This window comes from Anabrus simplex, chromosome 1, assembly GCF_040414725.1.
Source record: "Anabrus simplex isolate iqAnaSimp1 chromosome 1, ASM4041472v1, whole genome shotgun sequence".
Taxonomy (NCBI): Eukaryota; Metazoa; Arthropoda; class Insecta; order Orthoptera; family Tettigoniidae; genus Anabrus; species Anabrus simplex.
In genome coordinates, this window is record NC_090265.1 from 577,067,721 (window position 1) to 577,094,371 (window position 26,651).

The 26,651-nt window shown below is 39.3% G+C and overlaps 1 protein-coding gene across 6 annotated transcripts in view; it reads left to right on the top strand.

Annotated features, from left to right (window-relative positions):
- Nucleotides 1-26,651, top strand: part of LOC136857152 (cyclin-dependent kinase 14) — a 223,194-nt gene that overhangs the window by 146,581 nt on the left and 49,962 nt on the right. The window lies entirely within an intron of this gene.

Below are 26,651 nucleotides of genomic sequence, written 5' to 3' on the forward strand. Positions count from 1 at the left end.
GGTAGCCTTAAAGTGTGGCCCACGGGTTACTTATTGGTGTGCTTGGTTTGGCCGTACCTGTAATAGAATTGGGTATACCACGCTGAATGTAAACATAATATGCACGAATAAATTTGTTATATATTCTACTGTAGTTGAAAACAAGCGATATATATTATCAAACACACTTGTTCTGAATTATTATCTGAATTATTGTATTTTAAACGTATTCTAAATATCATATATGTCATGACACCATTAATGACCAGTGTCGGCTCTAGACTTACAAATTTTACAATTTTAAAATGATTATTCAAACTGGGGGCGCGCAGGCTGAGCTAGAAACGTCTCTGGTAATGGTTTATTTTCATGTTTGTAGTATTTGAATAAAACCTGAATAAAAAGTTTGTAGTACAGAAATCACTGGTGCACAGAACTGAAACAGTCTAGACACAGTTGAGGCATGCCAGGACATGTCTTGCAATAGGTGAAAACCATTTTTTTCATGTTTTCTCGCCTCAATCCTACGTCAGATAACCTTTCCGTGCGTCGTCTCTTACTCATTTTTAACAAATTTTAATCAAATCTGAAAAGATAAAACGAGAAGAACATTAAAAAGTGTCATTCATATATGAATGACATGGCCACGACGTTAGGGTAAAATCTAATGGTAGCCTTAAAGTGTGGCCCACGGGTTACTTATTGGTGTGCTTGGTTTGGCCGTACCTGTAATAGAATTGGGTATACCACGCTGAATGTAAACATAATATGCACGAATAAATTTGTTATATATTCTACTGTAGTTGAAAACAAGCGATATATATTATCAAACACACTTGTTCTGAATTATTATCTGAATTATTGTATTTTAAACGTATTCTAAATATCATATATGTCATGACACCATTAATGACCAGTGTCGGCTCTAGACTTACAAATTTTACAATTTTAAAATGATTATTCAAACTGGGGGCGCGCAGGCTGAGCTAGAAACGTCTCTGGTAATGGTTTATTTTCATGTTTGTAGTATTTGAATAAAACCTGAATAAAAAGTTTGTAGTACAGAAATCACTGGTGCACAGAACTGAAACAGTCTAGACACAGTTGAGGCATGCCAGGACATGTCTTGCAATAGGTGAAAACCATTTTTTTCATGTTTTCTCGCCTCAATCCTACGTCAGATAACCTTTCCGTGCGTCGTCTCTTACTCATTTTTAACAAATTTTAATCAAATCTGAAAAGATAAAACGAGAAGAACATTAAAAAGTGTCATTCATATATGAATGACATGGCCACCATATTTATGTAAAAGAATGCCTCCAAATTAACGCAGGGCCACGTCATTCATATGTGCATGACAGTTAAAATCATGAAAATACGACCGTATAACTGTTGCAGATGAAAATAACATTCAAGGTAGCAATCCATATGCGCAAAATAATACAAATCACTTAAAAAATACATTTGGCTCCGGGAAAGTTTTACGACCCAGACCGTGGCATTCAATGTGTAAAGAACAATCCCCATTTAGTTTGATATGTGCGCTTTTTAAATAATTCGTTACACATGTTTTATTTTGAAGATTTTGTTGCAAATTCCATCACTTTTTCCCCAAAAAATGTATGATCTCGAAAAGAACATCGTCAGACAATGCAGTTATATACTTCCCTGTTCACAAGTTTCTCCGTTGGTTAATTAAGGAAATCTATATTCATAACGTAATGCGCATGACATTGATACTTCATGCCTCGTCATTAAAGCAAGAAAAAGGCAAAGGATGCTTATTCATTAAATAATGAACATTACTGGAACGTTTTCTTGTAGCTTAGCATCAGATGGATACGGTGGTGTTAAGCCTTCTTCCTGCTCACGTCAACATCGTATGATGTCTCCAGCAGACAATTCTACTTTTTTATGTTAGCATTTTATTTCAGAATTTCATAAGGATTCTGGACTCCGACAGATCTGATAAAGGACAATTCGGGAATTCTTATCGGCCTAAAAATTCGTGAGTTGTGATCTAAACACATTTATTTTGCTTATCAGATTAAGCAACCTAAGGATATACTCTTGGTAATTGGAGAACAATGGACACACTAAGTTCTTCGTTCGTAAGCTATGGGACCTAAATTATCATTACGTTGAGAGATCTGATTTCAATTCTCATTTGGAGAAAACATGCAATAATTACTCATTTCTATATAAGATACATTAATTTTGTTTGGCTTGATGATCCTTCCAAACCCAAGATTGATAGCCATCTGTATTTTGAGTTTAGGCCTAATACCTTGTTAAACAGAGAAGACTGTTTTTATGTTATTTTAGAAGTAAAAATAAAATAAAAACACGCTCATACCTTCCTAGAGCCTGCAAGTAGAATTGGTTGAGTGAAAATGACTTAGTTATAAGTAAATTATTCATTGCGGTGGTTTATTTTCAGTGGCTTGTTTGGAACGAAAAGGTAATAAAGAAGTTGTGCTAAGAGTGACAGCAAGGTAGAAGGCAGCTTTACTCTTACAGCAGTTTTCGTGATCACAGAGGAAGGAGTGGCAGACGAGTGGAAGGGATATTTTATTAGAAGTTCCCCTGTTACAGTCTCCGTTAATGACATGTTTTGTATTTCACTATGGGCAAACCACGAGCCACCCGATAAGCAACCCGCAAAGCCATCAAACACTACATTGAAAACAAAGTGGTAAATAAACTGACTTCTAAATAGTAAGTGCAGGGCAGTTGCTAATTCTTCGACGGATATCGATTGCTATTTGTGAGTGATGACTGATGGCAGACTTCCTTAGTCTGAAGGTCATGAGTCGCATGAATACCATTTCTCCCTTCTTCACACCTGGATAACCGAGTTCCATACGTCGATTCTCTCGGCTAGTTTCGCTCTTCGCTCCTCCCTCAAAACTGAAGACATTTAAGCTGGAATCAGAAAACGGAATAAAATCTCATTAACTAGTGAATTTTGTAAATATTGAAGCATTGATATGTAAGAGGTGACAGCGGTTACTGTTTTAAAAGTACAATTGGACAACCGTCGTCTAATCGGAAGGAAAATGGAAGAGGTTCGACACTTCGGAAAATGAAGATATCGGTAAAAGAAAGAGAATGACCACGAAAGGCATGACAATTGAAAGACTTCCTAGGCCTCGCAAACTTAATATACCATCGGGTCGGAAAAGTTGACCAAGGAAGGTCGGACAGGAAAGATGAATGCGAGGAGCCTGACACAAGTAAGGGGATGTAATGCCAGAATCAGCAGGGGAACTGTGGTCGCAAACTCACGTTACCAAGTTGAGATCCAGTAGTTCCCCTTTTAGTCGCCTCTTTCGACAGGCAGGGGATACCGTGGATGTATTCCACAGCCCCCATCCACAGGGGGAAGTGTGTGACAGTACAGTTGTAAGACTTTTAAAATAAGGAGTGTTATTGTACTTACTGGAACAAGCATTATGGTCATTCGGTGACAGCTCTACTAAACTGCCGGCTCAGTGGACTTCAGCCTTCCCATGTTTCATCGGGTACATTCAGTGACAGTTTACATGCAGTCTCAACGACTCCACCGAGTGCTTTCAGTCTCAGTTTACATGCAGCCTGGTCTCACCACTCCACCGATATAGTCGGAGATAAGAGTTCGAATCGCTATTTACATAGGCTTGGTTCATTCAGCCTACACCAAAATGAGTATCAACTTAATATCTGGAGGTAAAGGCGACTGGGCATAGAGCTGACGACTTAGTGCCGAAGTTACGGATAGTGTAAGTCTGTTCCTTCTATTCCTCCAAGTGCATTTCGAGGCCTGTACGAAAACGAGTTTACTTTGCTTTTGTTTTTATAGTATATTGTATTTTACTACCATAAGAAGCCTTATGATCGCAGTTAGTTCGCGTTCGCGACATGTATATAATACTCGATGTCCAGTATATATATCAAAAGACATCAGTTCACAAAGATCCTGAAGTTTTACAATTAGGCGATGATAACCGAAAATATTAAAATTATTGTACAGAAAAACACTAGATGATTTATCATTTAGGAGTAGTGTAAGTGATGTTTTAAGATTGTTACCAAATCTTTTAATATGTCCACTATAATTTTTTCCAAAGTCGCGTGCTGCATTCCAAGCTTTTTCAATATTTTTCACGTATGCTTAGGTACACTGCCTCTGCTTCCAAATAGCAGACCACTCACGGGTCAGTTTTCTGGGCGAATGTTATTTCTCTCACTCAGATACGGAATGCATGGTTCATAAATGCTCTTCTTTTCCTGGTCAACTTCCTTGGTCTGGGACAAGTCTCTTTTGAACCGGGTGGTTGGATGAAGAATAACAATTCTTCGAGTCTGCTGGTGGATGGCAACAATATCTGCTCTTCTATTGGACCCCGTGGAAGAGATACCAGTGTACTTCTTCATAAATTCTCCACTTCAGATCTCTCATTGAAGAGGCTGTGATAGTACATATATCACACCCCCGAATTATATGTAGAAGTTAGAGATATTATTGTCAGTATTCAATTTATTATTATTATTTATTATTATCATCAAAAAGTTACAATTGGCTTCCCAACGTGTGGCTGAATGATTGGTACATCTGTTAGGCTTATAAGCGTAGGTGCACTTGTCAGGTGTGGTTGGAATTCTGCAAACTATGTGAGTGAAGTGTTTTATATGTACGTGATATGTATGTTGGAGTATGAAGAAATGTTGTAGCGAGTCGAGTATTATACAATTGAGAAATAGAGAGGTCGTTAAAGTTGCTGGTACTAAGAATCAGGAAAGGAGAAGGCAAAAGAATTCCACCACATTGAGTTTATCTGATTTAAGTGAGAATAGCGAAATGGCTGATAAGAGAAAAGATCAATTGACAACGATAGGTGAGGAATCTCGTAACCCGTCTCAAACTCAGAATGTAGGGGAATCAAGGCGAGGCTTCAATGTTCAATATGCTTAAATAGCTACTTAATGAGTTGAAGGATGAATTAAAAGTTGTTAACAGTAAGTATGATGAAATGTCCAGTAAGGTCAATAGCAAGTATGATGAAATGTCCAGTAAAATCAATAGTAAGAGTGATGAAATGTCCATTAAAATAGATAATATGTATGATGGATTGTCTAGTAAGATTGACGAAAGGGTTAAAGTGTTAAGGGAGGCTTTTGATAAAGTAGAGATTGAAATCGTTTATCAGAGGGATTTTCAGAATAGAGGGCGTGATGAAAGTAAGAAAGATGTGTCGGATGTCTTACTTTGTGCTAGTGGTGATGGTAATAGCGGTGTTGCGATCGATAATCTTGTGGAAGTTTCTGAAATTGAAAGTGAAGTTTTTTGTGAAGTTGATGTTGTTTTGTGAGTGAAGAGTGTTTACGGAGTATACATCATGAGGATGTTTTTGTTGATTTAAGTGTACGTGAGGAGAGTAAAGTTAGGTCCATTATGTGTGAAAATGGTGACTTTGAGATTAATGAAACTTCTGATAAGAGAGTCGAAAGTAGCAGTGTTGTTGGCATGAAAGTGGTGCGAGTGGGAGCTGATATGGAATGTGGTGAAGATGGTTTAATTGTTGGGTCATTAAGTGGTAATGATAGCAACATTATAGTGAATTATGGTAAGAATTTCAGTAATAGAGTGAGCGTGTGTGAGAATGGAAGTGTGCGTGAGATGAAAGAAAGTATATCCAAGCGAGTGTGTAATGTTTTATTTAATTCTGAGAGTTGTGTGAATGACTTGAATGACGTGCTGAGTGATATCGATGTGGAATGTGTAAAAAAGTATGTGATCTGTTTACTTGCATTAATTATGAGTTTGTGGAAGAGACAACGTTGTGAGATTCTTGCGCATTTCAGAAATAGGGATTTCTTTGGTATGAATGTTCTGAATGAAAGCTTGTATAATTCTTGTGTGACTGGGTGGGATGAATGTCTGTGTGTGAGATAGATTGTATTCTAGATGTAGTTAGTTTTATTGCGGTACGCATTCCTCGTCTATCGATGCCAATGTTAAGTTTATGTGTAGTTTTTTCATTTATATTAGGGTCCGTATACTGTGGACAGTAACATAGGCAAGTGTGCTTATCAGCTTCTAACCTCTGACGACATTTAATATCTATAGCCTTCGCAGATATAAGAGATAGGATCTGCACCTTGGATGTATATATTATCAATTATGAGTTATGTGTACAGTAGCAAGAAGGGATTGTGTTCAATGCTATATGCTACAGAGTTGTGTGTATATAGCCATATTATTATTATTATTATTATTATTATTATTATTATTATTATTATTATTGTTGTTGTTTGGACAAATTGTATTTCGTGTGTGCGAATACAATACAGTAGACGCAATGTATATATCATTATTACAGTAAATTATGTGTTCAGTTATGTCATTATAAGGTTATGTATGAAGTTCTTTTTTATGGTGAATCATAATATGTGATATCATCGATTCACCAAGGGGGCGTTATGTGATAGTACATATATCACACCCCCGAATTAGATGTAGCAGTTAGAGATATTATTGTCAGTATTCGATTTATTATTATTATTATTATTTATTATTATCATCAAAAAGTTACAAGGCTAAGGCTGCTCTCACTCCGTAATGACGGGTGTTCGTGAGTAATTCTCCTTTGCGGTAGTATCCTAGCACACGACCAAGAGTTTCGTTCTCGCCACAGTCTGGATGACATTAGTACAAGAACATGATGATGATAATGGCTGTTTGTGAGGTCTAACATTGAGGTCATCGGACTCAATAGAAGAACAGAACATTGACTTAAGTTAAATTACGTGCATGACTGTACATGTGCGAATCAAAAAAAGATGAAGTGCATTTCCTAATTGACACTTTTGAAACCAAATTTCTCGCTATAATATTCCAACTTATTTCTTGCTATAGTATATCGTGCGTCTCGTGCGGAGGGTTAAATGGATTTAAGTCGCAAAGTTTAAGTTTACTGCTTTCTTATGACCTCATTCTCAAGACTCGTTAATCTTCACTGCCGATGTTTATGGTTACTAGTGTATAGGAGCTCACGGAAATATTGATGTGACTGTTGAAATGGCAACACTTTTCAAATAGGAGAGCCAAGCAAAACATTAAAGTGAATACTCCTTTCATTTGATGTGGGGATGTTAAGTCTGTGGGCTGTTTACTGTCTGTACGTGGGATGACGCCTGTGCATACGTCTATTCTAAGTATGTCTGAATAATCCAGTCCATGAATTTAACGGGTGTCTGGTAATTTTGGAACTTATAAATTTAGCCATGTTTTCTTTACAGTTTTGAAGATTGAATTTACAACTCACTGCGATCACCGCTAACTTCTTTCTTTCTTTCTTTCTTTCTTTCTTTCTTTCTTTCTTTCTTTCTTTCTTTCTTTCTTTCTTTCCCACTTCTAGCCATTTCCTATCCCATCGTCACCATAATACCTATCTGTGTATAATGATTCAACTTATATTTGATTTCATACATAAGGATGTAAATTTACTGAGAGACGATCTTAAACTGAGACGCGGTTTGACTCACGTAGCTGTCAGCTTGCATCCGCGAGGTAGTTAATTCGAACCCCACTGTCGGCAGCACCGAAGATGGTTTTCCATTGTTTCCCATTTTTACCTTAATTAATTAATTAAATAAAGCCACGGCCGCTACCTTCCTTCCTTCCTTCCTTCCTTCCTTCCCACTTCTAGCCCTTTCCTATCCCTTCGTCGCCATAATACCTATCTGTGTCGGTGCGACGTAAAGCAAATTAAAAAAAAAACACCTTAAAGGCGCAATCGGTTAATTATTGTCCTTGTGTCCACAGGATATGGTCTAGGACATATCCCATTCCTAGGTGTTCATTACAATATTATTTATTTACCAGCTGATGTACCCGTGCTTCGCTACGGAATTCTACATTATATACAGAATTCTAGGCTAGATAGTGTACACGTTGTGAGCAAGATTGTATTAAATTGCATAGCTCTTAACGTTACCCTAGAAACGCGACGGGGAAGTCACCAAACGTACTTTTTCATTTGAAGGCTGTGTTAGGGAATTTTCATTGTAATTAGGCCGCTTGCCTACCATCAGTCACAACCACGTTTATAATGGCAGACACTAACTCTCCACCAGCCATTTTACATCCTCAGAAAGACTGTCTTAGTGGTTTTCCCAACTGAAATGAACATAGGTCTTTGCAATGACGTCAGTAGTAATGGCGCGATTAAAAGCAATGCTTTCATACGAAATATTCCATCAAATGAAAGACCACACACTTTCTCACTTTTAACGAACAGTACTATGCTGGAATTCCAGAGACCAAGCCGCAGACAGCTGTGATTCGTGTACACTCTTCGTCTTTTTTCGGGAGGTGTGTGTGGGGGGGGGGGGGGGGAGGCGAATAGTGGAGAGTCCCATGGCAAAAACTTTGCCCTTTTACTAATCTGTTTCCTAGGAGTACCCGATGAGTCGGAAAATCTCAATTCACTACACTGTGAACCACACCCCTCCCTTACCGATACATCATATTTTTACTCCCCACACTCACGAACACACGCCCAAACATTCAGACATTGCCGGTATCGGGCAACAATGCGAGCAGTAGCTCCATTCAATAGGTTGGTCACAAACTCATGTAGTATGACCCTCATAGTCACAAACAAAGGTCTCACATATGTCAGAGTAACGTGCACGGCGCAAATATTTCATCAGCAGGATAATAGGTACTCATTGGTCACGCATAAACCCACCAGCATACGCACTCCGTACGATACGAATGGATCTCCGCGTCGAGACGCAGGGCATACATTCATTTGAGGACAAAATACATTAAAATGCAGTGCACATAAATAGAATTGATTAGAGACCCAGTTACCCATATCACACCATCACAATAACATCAACAAACACGCGGTCCATTCACGCCGCAGAGCAGAAAGATGCATGTCAATCAGCTATGATTAAAGGCACAAGAAAACCACGAGATATAAATTCAAGGATCACCATACCTGCAGTATCAGCCGTCAAATTAAAAAGAAGGATGGCTGAATAGGCTGAGTTTAAATCTACTAAATACCCATCTGTAGCTCAGAAAAGCCACTCCGATGTGCGGGAGTTCATTTTATATTCCTCTCTCATAACCACAACAAACATTCGAGTCAAAGAGATAAAGTTACAGACTCGTCGGAAAGAATGACCCTCCGTGTTCACAACTGAGGGTGCTGCCCTCTGTAGTACAAGCTTGGAAATAGTTAAGTCAATCAAGCTAAAGCTGATACAAGGGAAACATCGCTTTTTACGGACATGCTATATTAGCATGTCTCATCTGGCAACGGAAAAATCTATCTGACTTGGAGGCAATTTAATAAAAGTGAAGAGGAAGAAGCTTTTCTTAAGAAACGGCTCTTTTCAGGGTTGACTTTTGAGTTATTTAGTGAACTGTGGTGCTATAATTTGAAATAGGCTTAAATTGTAATTCTAGACCAGGTCATACTACTACTACTACTACTACTACTACTACTACTACTACTACTACTACTACTACGTGAGCCTCTGCCGTAAGTGTGCATGCAGCTCATTCAAAACAGCGCGTCAGGGTAAGGATCGAATAGCCGGAATACTATGATGAACCAGTGTGTTACGTATCTGCAGTATCAGAAAATGTATGAACCAGAGGAATGGCATGCTAAAGAAGGTTTTCCAACTCCCCAGCTACTTCTCGCCAATGTTCAGTCAGGCTGTTACACTCGGTACGCAGTTGTAATCCCATCTATCGGAGTTGAGCGGCACCATAAGAAACGAATAACATCACAACAAACAATGGCTAATGTAAAGTTATTGTTGATTAGTGTTATGCGTACAGGCCATGAAGGCGCTTGGAGGAGTGGAAGGTAAAGGCTTCCATCATTGTTAACCTCGGCACGTGATGGGGTAGAGTGGTTAGCTCTACGCCCGGCCGCCTTTGCCCCCAGGAATTAACCTGCTACTCATTTTTGGTGTAGGCTGAGTGAACATCAGCGCCATATGCGAATCGGGCACGCCTTTACCGCCTCGGCCAGGCAGCCCCTGAATGAAACATAAATGATCGGAAATTGTGTTGTCTATAACGTTTGTTATGTAGTACTTTTAGATAGCACCAATAACATAGGTACCGGTATTTAAAAATTAAATTTTATGCGCCTTCCCCCAAACTACTATTTCATCTCGGACGAATAAAATTATTTACAGCCTAGACTGTAGTTTCTTATTCCCCGACTCTATATAGCGGTTTTCATTACATTCTGGTAACCCATTTTCTCGTGGCTCGGCGTTGATATGGACTTAGCAACAAAAATACAAATGCATTAATATATGTGTTATCAGAGCCGGTACGGTAAAAATGTATAAGACATAATTGATTGGAAATTTAATTCTATATAACTTAATTATATAGTATTTATCGATAGGACCGCTAATAATATAAATATTTGATAATTAAATTTAAGGCCTTCCCCTAACAGACAGAAATTACGGAAAAGTAAAAAGTATATTTTCTTGTTACTATGGGCATGACCAATACAGAAATACCGTTCTTTTCAAATTCTGAGCAATGTACAGAAAAAACTCTTATTTTATATATACAGATTTACAGTATTTATTGACTTATTTTAAATAGTGTGGCTCAGTCTGTCAAGCCTGATGCTATACCAAACCATCTTATGTGTGCTGCGTTGTACAGGTTCCTAATATGATTAATTATGAAATCAAACTGAAAAAGTAGTTATAAACGAAAGATAAATTTCGAACAGTTACTGCAGTATAAAGAAACATTACATTGTATACTAATTTCTTAAGCCTGTGTACCATTTACAGCATCTCTTTATAATACATTTCTGATATGTAGTAGTACAAAGACTTCACCATGATTAACTGATTTGCCTGAAAGGTATCTAGCATTGAGGTTTGTTGCATCTTTACTTCTTTACTATTCTGGATCCGGACAAGTGCTAATGTAAACTTTAGAGAATACGCACCGTACGAAAAAATAAATATTCCTCAATACGTCCGTGCAGGTTCAATAAAAGCTCATCCTAGTTTCAAAACACATTTGTCCGAGTAAATATTAAGTCAGTGTGGACTGTGTAAGTGTCCGCTTGCGACCTATACGAGAAATAATGCACTTACCGGACCTATTCAACATTTAAAAAACAATCCTACGTAGTTTCATGTGGAGGCTACCTTTCTAAGGCTGATAGTTTAGATATTATCGATTTGTAAACTGGAGTATTATAACAATATACTGTATCATGTCATATTGCGTAAACATTAGATATTATTTCTTATTCAAACTGTTCCACAAGATTTAAACTAGCTGGCTTAAGTTACTTTTAGAAGGGTGAGAAATATCCAGCATCAGCGTGTGATTGCAACATGGAGCAGGAAAGGAAATTCTGGATGCTGTATGGGGCGGACACATTGTCTCCCTGCCCATGTCAGATAAAAGCTTTTCACTGCACGAATGGACCACAAGGCAGCAGTCTCCGCAAGTTTTTGCTCATATCTGTGAGAGAGTTCTCTCCCTGTCTTCTTCCTAGTCGTCTGCTGTAGTAAATCTCGTCTGTGAAGGGTATTTGGCTGCTACATTCCTGCTCTATGAAGCTTGTAAGAAGTGGATAATCCACATGTTTCTTACCTACCTTCGCTTGCTCGTGTATAAATGGATATATACTCCTAACGTATATTTATCTATCTTCTGCTTGTCGAATTGATGTTCTGGTTCAAATTCGTAAGGGAATGGACTTAAGAATTAAATATTTGCTATTTGAGAATTTAAAAAAAAAATCGTGACAATATGTTCATTAAGTGTACAAAATTAACTTAGTTTTATTGACCAGTGACTGTTAACCGGCACAGCAAGCCAGTTTGAACCTCATGCCAAATGTAAGCTTCTGTGCTTTTTCATTACCTCTTCATGTATATCCTAGGGTGATGTTTTTCTCATGACCACGACCAAGCTTTTCAGTTTGCTATGAATGACTAGTATTAAAGTGTTGGTGATTGATGAAGAAAGGGAAAAATAACAGCATAGCCCTTTTCCAAAATCAATTACTATATAATGCAGGGTGATCATAACTTAATGAGCATCATTTTAAGACGTACAGTATACCTTGTTAAATTCGACACTGATTTAACCTATTATAACTCAGTAGAGATTATAATAGTTTACGAGATAGACAAGACTGAAGTTGGAAACGTTTAGACCACGATTTCTGTAACAGGACAAATTAGAATAGGACAACAATAACCAGACAACGCATGGCAATTTCTCTATGCTTTATCAGGAAATTAGACCGACTAGTGGCCGTTATTTTTAAGGCGTCAAGTCTTTATGGTCTTACATCGAGATTAGCCAATTCGAGCCCCGTTGATGGAAAAAACATTCACCATCAGAATGTTGGCCGACAGGGTAGGAGAGGTGGTGGCGTACAATTTCTAAACACTAGATTGCGTGGCGAAAGCCTTGGTTCAGTTTCAAACCTCTTCGCCGTGTTCATATGGAGTGAAGGCGTATGACGCTATTTCCTAATAAAAAGTAAAGATAATTGTTTTGTGTGATGGTTATTGCATAATTCTAACATTCCCTATCACAGAAATCGTCCTCTGAAATTTCCAATTTTAGGCCTGAAATTGTTACATCACTGGAAAGCGGCTCAGCAGAATTTCTCGAGAATCACCGGGTCATGAGCTAGGCTCTAGCATACGGTGGCGTAGCAGTATTACGGCGAACAAAACAGAAAATGTCAAATTTCTGTTACATAATAAAAATGTGCGAAATATAATTTTCGATCTTGCGTTGTTACCATACCAGAAATAACAGATCTAACCGCGATTATTACAGTTTTCACAAACGTCCAATTATCTCCGGATATATCGGTCCCATCTACATTACCTGTACATAGCAATAGTCCCAATATTTTTTGCCCTCTATATTTTTAACTTATAAACTGTGATAACGGGCATACGGTATTAAGGAACTTCGATTTTTACTGCCAAATCCTTCAACGGCGAGCACCGCTGTCATGGAAATACCAATCTCCCGTCAGCGCAGTTAGTTCTTCGATATGCGTGTCCTGTGATATGAGAAGTAAATGCTAATAATAAGGAACATCTTGATGGGGTAATATTATTATTATTATTATTATTATTATTATTATTTTGCTATTTGTTTTACGTCGCACCGACACAGATAGGTCTTATGGCGACGATGGGACGGGAGAGGGCTGGAAGTGGGAAGGAAGCGGCCGTGGCCTTAATTAAGGTACAACCCCAGCATTTGCCTGGTGTGAAAATGGAAAACCACGGAAAACCATCTTCAGGGCTGCCGACAGTGGGATTCGAACCCACTATCTTCCGAATACTGGATACTGACCGCACTTAAGCGACTGCAGCTATCGAGCTCAGTAGGGTAATATTATTAGGAATGATTTTAGGATGAAGAGTAAACCATTCGGACGGTATTATTCGTCGTACGAGCTTTGTCAGGAGGGATGAGATGTCGCGGTTTTCGTCCTCGTGCAGTTCACGAGAGAATTTGGTCATCCAATGCTGTAGTGGTGGATGTTTGTGCTTTAAAGTTTCTTAGTTTGAGGACACTTTTAGTCCTTCGGTTCAGAGTGTCCCGGGTTCGATTCCCAGCCGGGCCGGAGATTTTAATCGTGTTTGATTAATTCTTCTGGCTCGGGGACTGGGTGTTTGTGTTTGTTCCAACACTTTCCTCTTCATATCCAGACAACACACCACACTACCAACCACCACAGAAACAAGCAATAGTGATTACATCCTCCCATATAAAGTTGGCGTCAGGAAGGACATCCGGTCGTAAAACAGGGCCAAATCTATGTGTACGGCACAGTTCGCACTCGCGACCTCACAGTTGTGGGAAAAGCTGTAGAAGAAGAATAAGAGGACAATTTAGGTCTCTTACTGGATATATTTTTATTAATTTATGTATACCACTTCAAGTATTCGCGTGGCGACTTAGTCAACATGTTACATATCTATGAAAGGAAAATAATGCAAAAGTGATGGGACCAGTGGAAGAAAACGAGATTTTGACACACAGCAGATGATGAGCTGTACGGAGACATGACACAGAATCACTTGTCTAATTAGGAGCAGACTGATTTACTGGGCCGGTCATGTCGCGGTAATGTTAGAAAGGTCAAGAGGAAGAGTGGTAATGGAAGAATTTCCTGGTAGGAAATGGGGACCGTAACTGGAGATGCATCGAACGAGGAGTACGTTCAGGCAGGAAGGAGATAACGAAAGGCCGTGGCAGATACAGGCAGATTGCGGGGCATGGTCGCTCAACGTTGGATGTGTGTGTGTGTGTATGTATGTATGCTTCCTTTCCTTGTTCTGTAAGTCCCTGGACTCCTCTTCGAAACTTGCCGTCTGTTGATTATTGACAACTGTTGACACATCGTTAACTCCGGTTATTAGATATATTTTAATCTGTCAGTGAGTTCTCAGAACTTTTATCCTTATTCCCTGCTAGCAACAATACCAACCCTTGTGGTTCATTATGACCTTGTAAAATTCTACAAAAAGTACGCGAGAGTTACACTATATCATACTTATTATTATTATTATTATTATTATTATTATTATTATTATTATTATTATTATTATTATTATTATTATTAATCTAACTGCTATGGGCGGTGACTCTAAGTAGTAAACTTCACCGGGTGACGCTGCATGCTTTACTACAGGTCTTTAATATATCAACAACAGTGACAGAGTGCCAAGATTTTTGCCGGCGCTTCAAAAATTGACTGCATTAGCCGGGATCGAACCCATGAACTTCAGATCATGTATCGGACACACTGCCATTGATCTACTAAGGTAGGCAGTAAGTACTGTTTTGAAAAGTTCAGTTACCTTATTCATAGATAAGCAACAGTGCAAGTGAAAATGTAAAAGTTTGGTTTGTTGGAGCGGAGAAAGAATACTATATTTCTTTTAGAGTGCTATAAGCAAGCTAAGAGAAAAACTTTACAACAGGTGGGAAAAAGTGACTGCGCTAATCGCACACTTGTTTGCTCCTGTCTTGTGCTGGCTTTAGTTGACTACACCGACCGCTCTTCGCGCACGCCGCATCCTATATATAGCTGCAACGAGGTATTTAGTAGGCACTGCTATTTTTAAAAAGAACCACTCTAAAGAACGAGCCAGTGGTTTGATCTTAACGATCTAAGAAATAAATACCGACTTAGGTATTTGTGAAGACCGTGTTGACACTCGGTGTGTTGTGGAGATTGCCGGTTAGCGCTCTAAACTAGCTGTACGCTAGCTGTTTTACTGATTTACGAATACGTTCCTTTGTCTTCATACCTCTGGAGATTTGAGTAGTTTATAATTTCCTTTTATTTCTTGTAATACTCTCGCCTATGTTGTGAACTGAAAAAAAATCTTCGCTTTAGGATCTAAGATGCGTCGCATTTTGGTAAGACCCCTATGTTCTTGTGCTGTACTGGCGTAATAAACAGGAACGCACGATATTTATATGACATACAGCATTGCCACATTATTTGTTATTGGTTAACTTAAGTAACAGTTTACGTAGGCCTACTTACAGTGCCAACAACTGTTGCAAAATGATAAGATCACTCCCTTTTCTTCTTAGGAATACTGTTTCTATTTCAGTTCCTTCTTAGCTACAGTTGCAGCTTGAGTTACCTTGTACAATTTGTGTGTGTGGAGGTTATAGGCCAAAGTTAAGTGAGTCTGAAGTTATAGTTGTCCTACTTCGAGTAGGGATCGATTACAGCCTATACTGAAGAGCGATTAACTTCCCGGAAAATAGCAAGAAAAAGTGTCAGATCACCTACTGTAATAAACAATTTCTTGAAGTTAAGCAAGGAAATTATGGCCGGGGGGGGGGGGACTCGCTTGGAAGACATAACAAGATGACGCCTAAACCAACTAAAAGACAGAGTTATTAGAAACTTTGGTACTGGTGGAACGACGCAGGAACGATTCTCACAATATCCCACCGTCGGTGTCCACAAGTCTCCATTATCTAGTATGGTCAGTTAGAGCAAGGTTTTGAAATACACTGAGTGCCAAAAGTCACGGGAAGGAGTGTCCCATTAGAAAATGTGCCGTGTATGACCCCTGAGAGTTGCAACTAGCTGGGGTGTAGCTGAGCAGTCTGTCACAGACACCAGTGCCGTGAAGATGGCAGCACGTCGCGAGATAACCGACTTTGAACGTGGTATGATCATCGGCGTACGGCGCATGGGTCATAGCATTGCGGAGATTATACGCGAATTCGGGTTTCCGAGGTTAACAATGTCAAGGGTGGATCTTCAATATCGCAGAGAAAATGTTACCACCCGCGTAAACCGCCGCACGGGAAGATCACAGATGTGTAGGGAATTGACATCACGTCGCCTCCGCAGAACCATACTGGGCGCTGGACGTGCTACTGTGAGTTAGATCACCGCCCAGTTGAATGCTGAGAGTCAGGAACCCATTTCTACCAGGACTGTAAGGAGGCAACTGCACCGCATAGGCTTTACCAATGACGACCAACTCGTGTCCCTTTGCTGACTCCTCGATATAGAGCCCAACGACGTGCATAGGCCCGCGAACATCGGCAGTGGACCATGGAACAGTGGCGGAGTGTGGTATGGTCCGATGAATCCCGGTTCCAGTTGTATCGAGCTGATGGGGGCGTGAGGGTGTGGCATGTGCTCCATGAAGCTATGGATACTGCGTATCAACAAGGTTGTGTCCAGGCGGTAGGTGGCTCAGTTCTGGACTGGGCGGCGTTCTCATGGTCGCAATTAGGTCCCATTGTCCAGCTGCAGGGAGCGCTGACAGGTGCACGTGATGACATTCTTTCTGACCATCTGCATCCCTTTCTGGCCGTAGAGTACCCGGATGGAGATGCCATGTTTCAACAGGACAATGCGCCATGTTACTGCTCTGTGGTGGCACGCAGGTGGTTGGAGGAGCACTCCAGTAAAGTTATAACCATGGATTGGCCCTCCAGGTCCCCCGATCTGAATCCAATCGAACATATATGGGATGCTGTTGATGCTGTTGATGCTGTTGTATGCCCATGTACCCCGCACCAACTACGCAAGACCAATTGTGGGTAACAGTTTAAGATGTGAGGGTCCAGATTCCTCCAGAACGATTCCAACACCTTTAGAGTCGATGCCTCGCCGTATTGCTGCCGTTTTGAGGGCTCGCGGAGGAGCAACTCGTTATTAACACATTCAGTGTCTTCCCATGACTTTTGGCCACTCAGTGTAGAAGAAGAAGGCTGCCCATTACGACGGTAACACATAGTCACGGGAAGGAGTGTCCCATAGGCTAGAGAGCATATGACAAGGAAGAAAGAATGGAAATTTGTGATTTTCGGTGATGAAAATAAATTCAGTCTGGATGGTCCTGATAGTTTGTCATATTACTAGCATGACCTCAGGAAAGAAGAGCAGATATTTTCTAAGAAACAACAAGGGATAAGTCTGATGACATAGGGAAGAACAGGCCTTCCGTTCCCCTCAGGCCGTAAGAAAGCCACAGAATACCAGAAACTGCTTGAAGATCATATTTTATAAGTTGCAGAGGGGACTGGCATAGAGTCATGTCTATTCCTGCAACACAGCGGATCAGTCCGTCGTGCCAAGTTCGCCAAGAAATGGTTTCAACGAAAAGGTGTTAATGTAATGCAGTGGTCAGACCTTAATCCTGTTGAAAACTTGCGGGGAATCCTTTGCAGGTCTGTTTATGAAGAAGGAAGGAAGGAAAATTCTTATTATTTATTTATTTATTTATTTATTTATTTATTTATTTATTTATTTATTTATTTATTTATTTATTTATTTATTTATTTTATGCCTTTGTATGTGGCGAAGTTAGGGCTCACGGCCCTGTCTTACACTTAACCACTACATACAGTATATAATCACATACTTTGTTAAAATAACATTAACATTCCCTAGGAGCTGCCTAAATTGATGGAGTAATATTATAACAGATTATAATTATTTTTAATGATTAATATTATCTAGCCTATCTACATCTACATCACCTAACAATAGTTCTAAATCAGGCTTGCACTCATACACACTAACATTCATACAAGCTGGTCACGTATTTAAGAGGAAATCTCAACAAGACCGTTTAAATGAGACTGTTGAAGTGCTATTTCGTATACTGACAGGGAGTGTGTTCCATAGCCTTGCCCCAGACACTTGGAAAGAGTGGCTGTATACAGATGAATGATTAACCGGTATCATAAGGGTAGAAGTCGATCTGGTATTATGTCCATGGATAGATGAGAGGAAGTTAAAATGTGAGGATAGGTATTCAGGTGTAGATTCGTTCAGAAGTCGAACAATTAGTGTCGCAGTATGTAAATTCCTTAGTTGATCAATTTTCAGCCAGGATAGCTTCTCATAATAAGGGGAAATATGTGTCCTAAAGTTCAACATACATACATACATACATACATACATACATACATACATACATACATACATACATACATACATACATACATACATACATTCATACATTATCATTATAGACTGTTATGCCTTTCAGCGTTCAGTCTGCAAGCCTCTGAGAATTTACTAAATGTCGCCACAATCCTCGATTTGCAACTAGTGTTGTGGCCTCATTTAGTTCTATACCTCTTATGTTTAAATCGTTAGAAACCGAGTCTAACCATCGTCGTCTTGGTCTCCCTCTACTTCTCTTACCCTCCATAACAGAGTCCATTATTCTACTAGGTAACCTATCCTCCTCCATTCGCCTCACATGACCCCACCACCGAAGCCGGTTTATGCGTACAGCTTCATCCATCGAGTTCATTCCTAAATTAGCCTTTATCTCCTCATTCTGAGTACCATCCTGCCATTGTTCCCACCTGTTTGTACCAGCAATCATTCTTGCTACTTTCATGTCTGTTACTTCTAACTTATGAATAAGATATCCTGAGTCCACCCAGCTTTCGCCCCCGTAAAGCAAAGTTGGTCTGAAAACAGACCGATGTAAAGATAGTTTCGTCTGGGAGCTGACTTCCTTCTTACAGAATACTGCTGATCGCAACTGCGAGCTCACTGCATTAGCTTTACTACACCTTGATTCAATCTCGCTTACTATATTACCATCCTGGGGAAAAAACACAACCTAAATACTTGAAATTATCGACCTGTTCTAGCTAAAGTTCAAAGAAAGTATAAATCGTATGCAAGAGTTCATTGCCCTTTGAAGTTTCATAGTTTGTTCTGCAGTTGCATCGGTTAATACGACATCACAGTAATAAATTATTGGAAAAATGAGAGTTTGAATAAGTTTTATTTTCATGCTGTGTGGAAGAATGGATTGTTTCATTTTTAGGGGGTGAAGAGATGCATATACTTTTCTCCAGACACTTGTTATGTGGTCATTCCAGTTTAATGTGTCTTTCATGACAACGCCTAGGTTTTTTACAGACTTCTAAAAAGGTATAGCTTCACCACAGAGCATGAGGTTAGGCTGTTGTATGATGTTTAGCGTATTTAAAAGTCTAGATTGTCCTATTATGATTGCTTGCGTTTTCTTCGGGTTAATTAATAGTTAGGTTCAGAAGGCCAACGCTCGTCTGTGCTACTCATCCCGGCAATTTGAGTGTTATGATGATGATGATGATGATGATGATGATAATAATAATAATAATAATAATAATAATAATAATAATAATAATAATGACCGGCTGACGAAGAACTTCCTTCAGCTTATCCGTGTTATTCTAGGGGTCACTTCATCCACCCAGGCTCATCTGGTTTTCGCTGGAGGATTTAAGCTGGATGACCTTCCTGACGCCATGCGAATTTTGAGATCGATTGCCATTCAAACTTCAGCCTTTCAGGTGAGAAGCCAGCATATAAGCCACTCAGCTAACCACGCCTCCAGTCGGCTGAGTAAAAAAACCTAGAATTAAACCAAATCAAGGACAACAAGATTAAGATGGTTCCAATAAAGTGAGAAAGATCTGAGACAGGTCGATATCTAGGAAATAAAATCATTGACAAGGATCAATTTTGATGGATGATCAAAAGCTATCTGTGGAATCAGAACACAGAAGACAGAGGGGAACTCTGCCAGAAGAGAGAATAAAGGTGCTAATCAATGACCTTAAGATACACTGGCACAGTGTCCGAGTTGGCAGAGCGTGATGACTTGTATGTTAGGCCCGTATAATAATAATAATAATAATAATAATAATAATAATAATAATAATAACAGGTTCTTTTGTTATGGTCAGCGTGCTGGCCTTCGGTTCAGAGGGTCTGATGTTCATCTGGCCATAAAACTGGGCTTATTTTATTTACTCTCAATGCCGATCTCAAGTAGTTGAGATAGGCCAGAAAATAATAATAATAATAATAATAATAATAATAATAATAATAATAATAATAATAATAATAATAATAGCCTCCGTGGCTCAGACGGCAGCGCGTCGGCCTCTCACCGCTGGATACCGTGGTTCAAATCCCGGTCAGTCCATGTGAGATTTGTGCTGGACAAAGCGAATGCGGGACAGGTTTTTCTCCGGGTACTCCGGTTTTCCCTGTCATCTTTCATTCCAGCAACACTCTCCATTCTCATTTCATAGCATCTATCAGTCATTAATAAATCACTTTGGGAGTGGCGACCCCATCGTACTAATAGCCTATATAAGATTCATTTCATTTCATCCCTGACCCGGTCAATGACTGGAAAACAGGTTGTAGGTTTTTAGTAATAATAATCACCATCATAAACATCATCATCATCATCATCATCAAAGTCAGCATATGAACGAGAATTAGATATCAAAATAAGATGTGTTTGTTACACTCAGTCTTTAGAAATTCAGTTTGAATGTGGAATAATAATAATAATAGTGGAAGAATTCTGGGACCTACTAGAAAAAATAGCAGCCCAAATTCTCAAACATCTCATCAACATTTTTATGGGAGATTTCATTGCACAAACAGGCAAAGAAAGGAAGTACAGAGCCACTGTAGGACTCCACCCTGCCCATAAAAGAACCAATAAAAAAGGAGAAAGATTAATCAACGTCTGTGAAACCTAATTTCGGTTGAGATATGCTCGTCGTACACACGTACATAAAACTGACAAATATTACCCAATTTTTGAAATGAATTAACACCAATATAATATTCGTATTGTCCAGTAACTTCAACCTATATATATGTTAACAACGCTGTTTAAAAGCCCTTTATTGTCGGTCTCTGTAAATTTCTTTTTAAAATAAACGTACATTACTCGTATGGTTGTGCATTTATGATTATGTTAAATTAATCAACCTAGGTGCTTGACGAAACTGATCCAGTCGAGAAGCGTCCAAAGGGACGGGACTGACGGACTCGGAAACTCTTCAAGTGAAACTATAGATACATTTTGTGGCAGTTCATACGCAGCAGAGTGTTCTTATTTATCGATACAACGTCGTACGTGGTTGACCGCTTTGTTACATAAACAAGGCATACAATAAGAAGGTTGTGGCTGCAGAGTGGGACGCGAACACCTCCAACAGTTGGTAATGACGCCTTTGCGTGCAGCACATCGTACTAAGGAAATGAGAGCTGCTCTTTATTGTATGCTCGTCTGACATACGAGAGGCGAGCACGGAAGTATAGAATGGTTCGTGAATTTTGCTGTAGCATGTTGTACTGTTGGGGGTGGAGATGAGAAGAATATCGTGAATAAAATTCTTAAGTGCTAAGGCTGTAATCAGAGGAATGTTGTCTATAATTACACGCGGGAAATGTATGCTAAGTTATGTTGTTTCTTTTGCCTTATTGAGGCTAGGGCAACATTTTTATTCATCAGCATCATTATTTTTTATACCTGGGATCTTTTTGAACGAGTGGTTTGACGTCACACAATCACGTCGAAGGTTTTCGGCTACGCAGGACTAGGACAGGGCAAGGATTAGGAAGGTAGCGGCCGTGGTCGTGGCCCCACCATTTACCTGATGTGAAAAATGGCTGTCTCGGAAAACCACCTTCAGGGCTGCCGACGGTGTTATTCGAACCCACTCACTTGCGAATGCAAGCTCACAGCTACGTGGTACAATCCGCGTAGCTAATTCATGCGGTTTCATTTCACACAGCCCTTTCTGTTCTCGTAAACATCTATCTTGGTTACAAATAATTAAGTCCTACCACGAGCTAATGCAGGGCGTGATACTTTTAATGGATAGTGATTTGTATAAAATATCTTACGTCGGTTGTTATTGAGAGGGCAAAAATATATGTTATCTCTAATCATACTTCAGGATCGAGTGCATGGTCGCTTTGTTCATGGGAGGAGAAGAATATCGTGGCTGGGCAATCTCAAGAACTGGACAGGAGTTCGATTAGCAGAACAAATTTGTATAATAGCTGTAAACTGATGTGAACTTGCACATTGGTAGCCAATATCAGGGGAGCTTGACTCGGTTCATATAATAATAATAATAATAATAATAATAATAATAATAATAAACGACTAACCAGTGACTGTCGGTCTTAAAATGACGGCGAAATGAAGGATTTTATGTCGTAACTAGCTGATGTACCCGTGCTTCGCTACGGGATTCTCAGAAAGACTGACTTTGTGGTTTTCCTAACTGAAATCAACATAGGTCATTACAAAAACGTAAGTATGAATGTAGCGATTAAAAACAATGCTATCATATAAAATACTTGATCAAATAAAAAGCCGCACCTTTTATCACTTTTAACGAACAGTGCTGCGGTTAGATTACGGTGCCAATCTAATAGTCCAAAGTTCCAGAGCTGGGATGATCAGGCCGCAGATTGCCATGAACACTCATCTGTCATTATTCCGCTGAATATGCACACTGTTCATTCCAATCAGTACCTCAGAGTAGGGATTGATTAGCCCGAATGCTGTGATGATCCAGTGTGTTACGTACCAGTAGTATCAGAAAATGTATAAACCAGGGGAATGGCATGCTAAAGAAGAAAGTTATCTAACTCACCAGCTACTTCCCATCAATATTCAGGCAGGCTGTTACACTCTGTCCGACTGGGCGAGTTGACCGTGTGGTTAGCGGTGCGCGGCTGTGAGCTTGCATCCGAGAGATAGTGGATTCGAACCCCATTGTCGGCAGCGCTGAAGATGGTATTCCGTGGTTTCCCACTTTCACACCAGTCAAATGTTGGGCCTGTACCTTAATTAAGGCCTAAGTCACTACTAGCCCTTTCCTATCCCATCGTCGCCATAAAACCTATCTATGTCGGTGCGACGGAAATCAAATAAAAATACTCTGTACGCAGCAGTAATCCTATCTACCGGAGATGAGGGGCAACAGAAGACACAAAGCACATCACGACAAACAATGGTCAATGTAATGTTATTGTTGATCAGTGTTATGAGCTTTCTATATTGTAGGCCTACACATTTAGTTTTCTTTCGACTCTGTGATTTGTAAAATATTTTATACCGTAAACTGTAGTTTCTTATTCTCCGACTTTACATACCGATTTTCATTAAATACTGTTTACCCATTTTCTCGTTACTCGGCGCTGATATGGACTTAGTAACAAAAATTCAAATTTATGAATATCTTGGTGATCATAGCCAGTACGGTAACAATGTATAAGACATGAATAATAGGAAATTTAATACTATATAACCTTAGTTATCTGGCATTCATCGACTACACTTCTAATAAGAAATATTTGAGAATTACGTATTAGGCCTTCCCCTAAACTACGATTTCACTCAGCGCGAATAAAATAATTTACAGCCTAGACTATAGCGACTTATTTCCTGACTTTGCATACCGATTTTCATCAAGATAGGACTACTAATAACAACAATATTTGAGAATTAAATTTTAGGTCTTCCCCTAAACTACCATTTTTCTCAGCGTGAATACAATTATTGACAGCCTAGATTGTAGCAATTTATTCCCCAACTTTGCGTACCCATTTTCTTTAAAATACGACCACTAATAACATAAATAGTTGAGAATTCAATTTTAGGCCTTCCCCTAAACTATCATTTCACTCAGCGTGAGTAAAATGATTTATAGCCTAGATTGTAGCGGCTCATCACCCGACTTCACATACCGATTTTCATTAGACCACTAATAACATAAATAGTTGAGAATTCAATTTTAGGCCTTCCCCTAAACTACTATTTCACTCAGCGTGAGTAAAATGATTTATAGCCTAGATTGTAGAGGCTCATCCCCCGACTTCACATACCGATTTTCATTAAATTTTCTTCAACCGTTTTTCGTACAGACAGACAGACAGACAGACAGAAATTACGGAAAAGTAAAAAGTGCATTTTCTTGTTACTATGGACATGACCGATACTGAAATACCATTATTTTCAAATTCTGACCAATGTACAGACAAAACTCTTATTTTATATATATAGATGAGTTCCTTCACGTGCCACTAAATCAGACAGATCTCTTACAATTAAGCATTCTTAAATATGAATCTACTGTGGTACTATAGCAGCTCGAAGATTTTCATTTTAAATTAAATTTAGTAGAAATATACTGCATTAATAACTGCAGAAAATTACAAGACACTGTGATGTAAATTATGACTTGTTATTGTTCCTGTATCAAGAGAAGCAGGCGCCTCCCGCCCCCTTGTAAGCTCTGCAAATCCCATGCCCCCTTACCGTTATGAGAAGCATCTTTTTCTTAGAAACACTTATATTTGAAAATAATGTGTACTATATTCGCAATTCACAGTATTGCAGTAGGCAGCTCATTGTAACAAAAAAATAGATTGTGTAACTGAAACAAGAATGTAAATTGAAATATATGAAAATAAATCGTACGTGAACTAAGTACCAGTATCAAGCTGCAGCTTCAAATCCAAAGTGTTGGCCTGAAGAGAAGTTTAAATACACATGACTTTACCTTAAGATTTAAAAAAATAAAGGTTTACGTTTAAAAATGGAACCTGTGCGTCAGTACAAAGAAAATCACATACAAAACTGGAAGAGAACTGAAATAGAACGAGGATACCGAAACAAACCCTACAATATGTGCCCATTGGACGTCCAGTGAAAAAAATGGACTGACTACATGGTCTGACTGATACTTAGCTAGATGGTGAGTTCAAATGGACAGGAGCAACTCTCTTCACTCATAACAGTCATTTTTCTTTTGGTTTTAAACTCTCAGGAACACGACATAAATGGGTTGGATGACACAGTTTTTCTTAAATTGTGCAAGTACTAGAGTTTGATGTTGTGGCGCAGTATTGAAATGTTTGAAATGTGTTCCTCTATTTTCTGTTGCCTTTATTTTATATTTATATGTTTTATATTTAGCAGTAATAGTACTGTAATTTCATCTGCCTATCTTAGCTTTGTTGCAGACCCTCCTTGGATGGTGGACGGCGTCTGCCGTGTCAGGTACCGCGTATATTTGTACTGGAGGAACGTGTTACAGAGAAGTGTAGAATACAAATGGCCAGTCCTTGAGAAATTTTAATTAACCACCCGCGGTTAAAATCCTACAGCCCGGCGAGGAATCTAACTCGGGCCTCATCGGACCAAAGGCTAGCTAGAGTTGTAACACTCATGTTACTCTTTCTGTATAAAACTTGGGAAGGTGAGCTTGCATCCGGGAGATAGTAGGTTCGAATCCCACTATCGGCAGCCCTGAAAATGGTTTTCCGTGGTTTCCCATTTTCACACCAGGCAAATGCTGGGGCTGTACCTTAATTAAGGCCACGGCCGCTTCCTTCCAACTCCTAGGCCTTTCCTATCCCATCGTCGCCATAAGACCTATCTGTGTCGGCGCGACGTAAAACCCCTAGCAAAAAAAAAAAAAAACTTGGGAAGCACATTCAGCAGTCTCATGTTCTTGCAGTATATTTAAATCCTAATCTTTGTAACTGTAGTGTTGAGAGAGAGAGAGAGAGAGAGAGCGTGGCTTGAAAAAATTTGTCTTCTGATTTTTTTTTTTTTTTTGCTATTTTGCTTTACGTCGCACAAACACAGATTTGTCTTATGGCGACGATGGGATATGAAAGGCCTAGGAAGTGAAAGGAAGCGCCCGTGGCCTTAATTAAGGTACAGCCCCGGCATTTGCCTGGTGTGAAAATGGGAAACCACGGAAAACCATCTTCAGGGCTGCCGACAGTGGGGCTCGAACCCACTATCTCCCGATTACTGGATACTGGCCGCACTTAAGCAACTGCAGCTATCGAGCTCGGTCTTCTTCTGAATTTTTGCATTATAATTGTTTCCTTGCATTTTACATATGGTACTTTCCCTGCGTCTTCTTTTTAATTGCGGCTGTGTATAAGTAGGGACTGCCTCGTCAAGACGGTACAGACATAGGCCTACTCGATTCATGCTGAATGACGTAGGTTCGATTTCGGGAAGTGGAGACACTTTGAAACATCATTTCCATTTTTTTAGATACGTATGTCCTAGGGATTCAATCAGCCTGCAACAGAAATGAGAATGAATTTAACTGGTAGTTGAAAAGGTGGCCAATTTTGGCGTAAAGCACCGTATAGCACTAAGGTACGAATAAAGAAATTGTTTATTCTCCATCCGTCCAGGGGTTCCATGAACCATGCAGAGAAGACTTTTTTGTTTTTGTTTTGTTTTTTTGTTATATTTCTGTCTGATTATGTTAT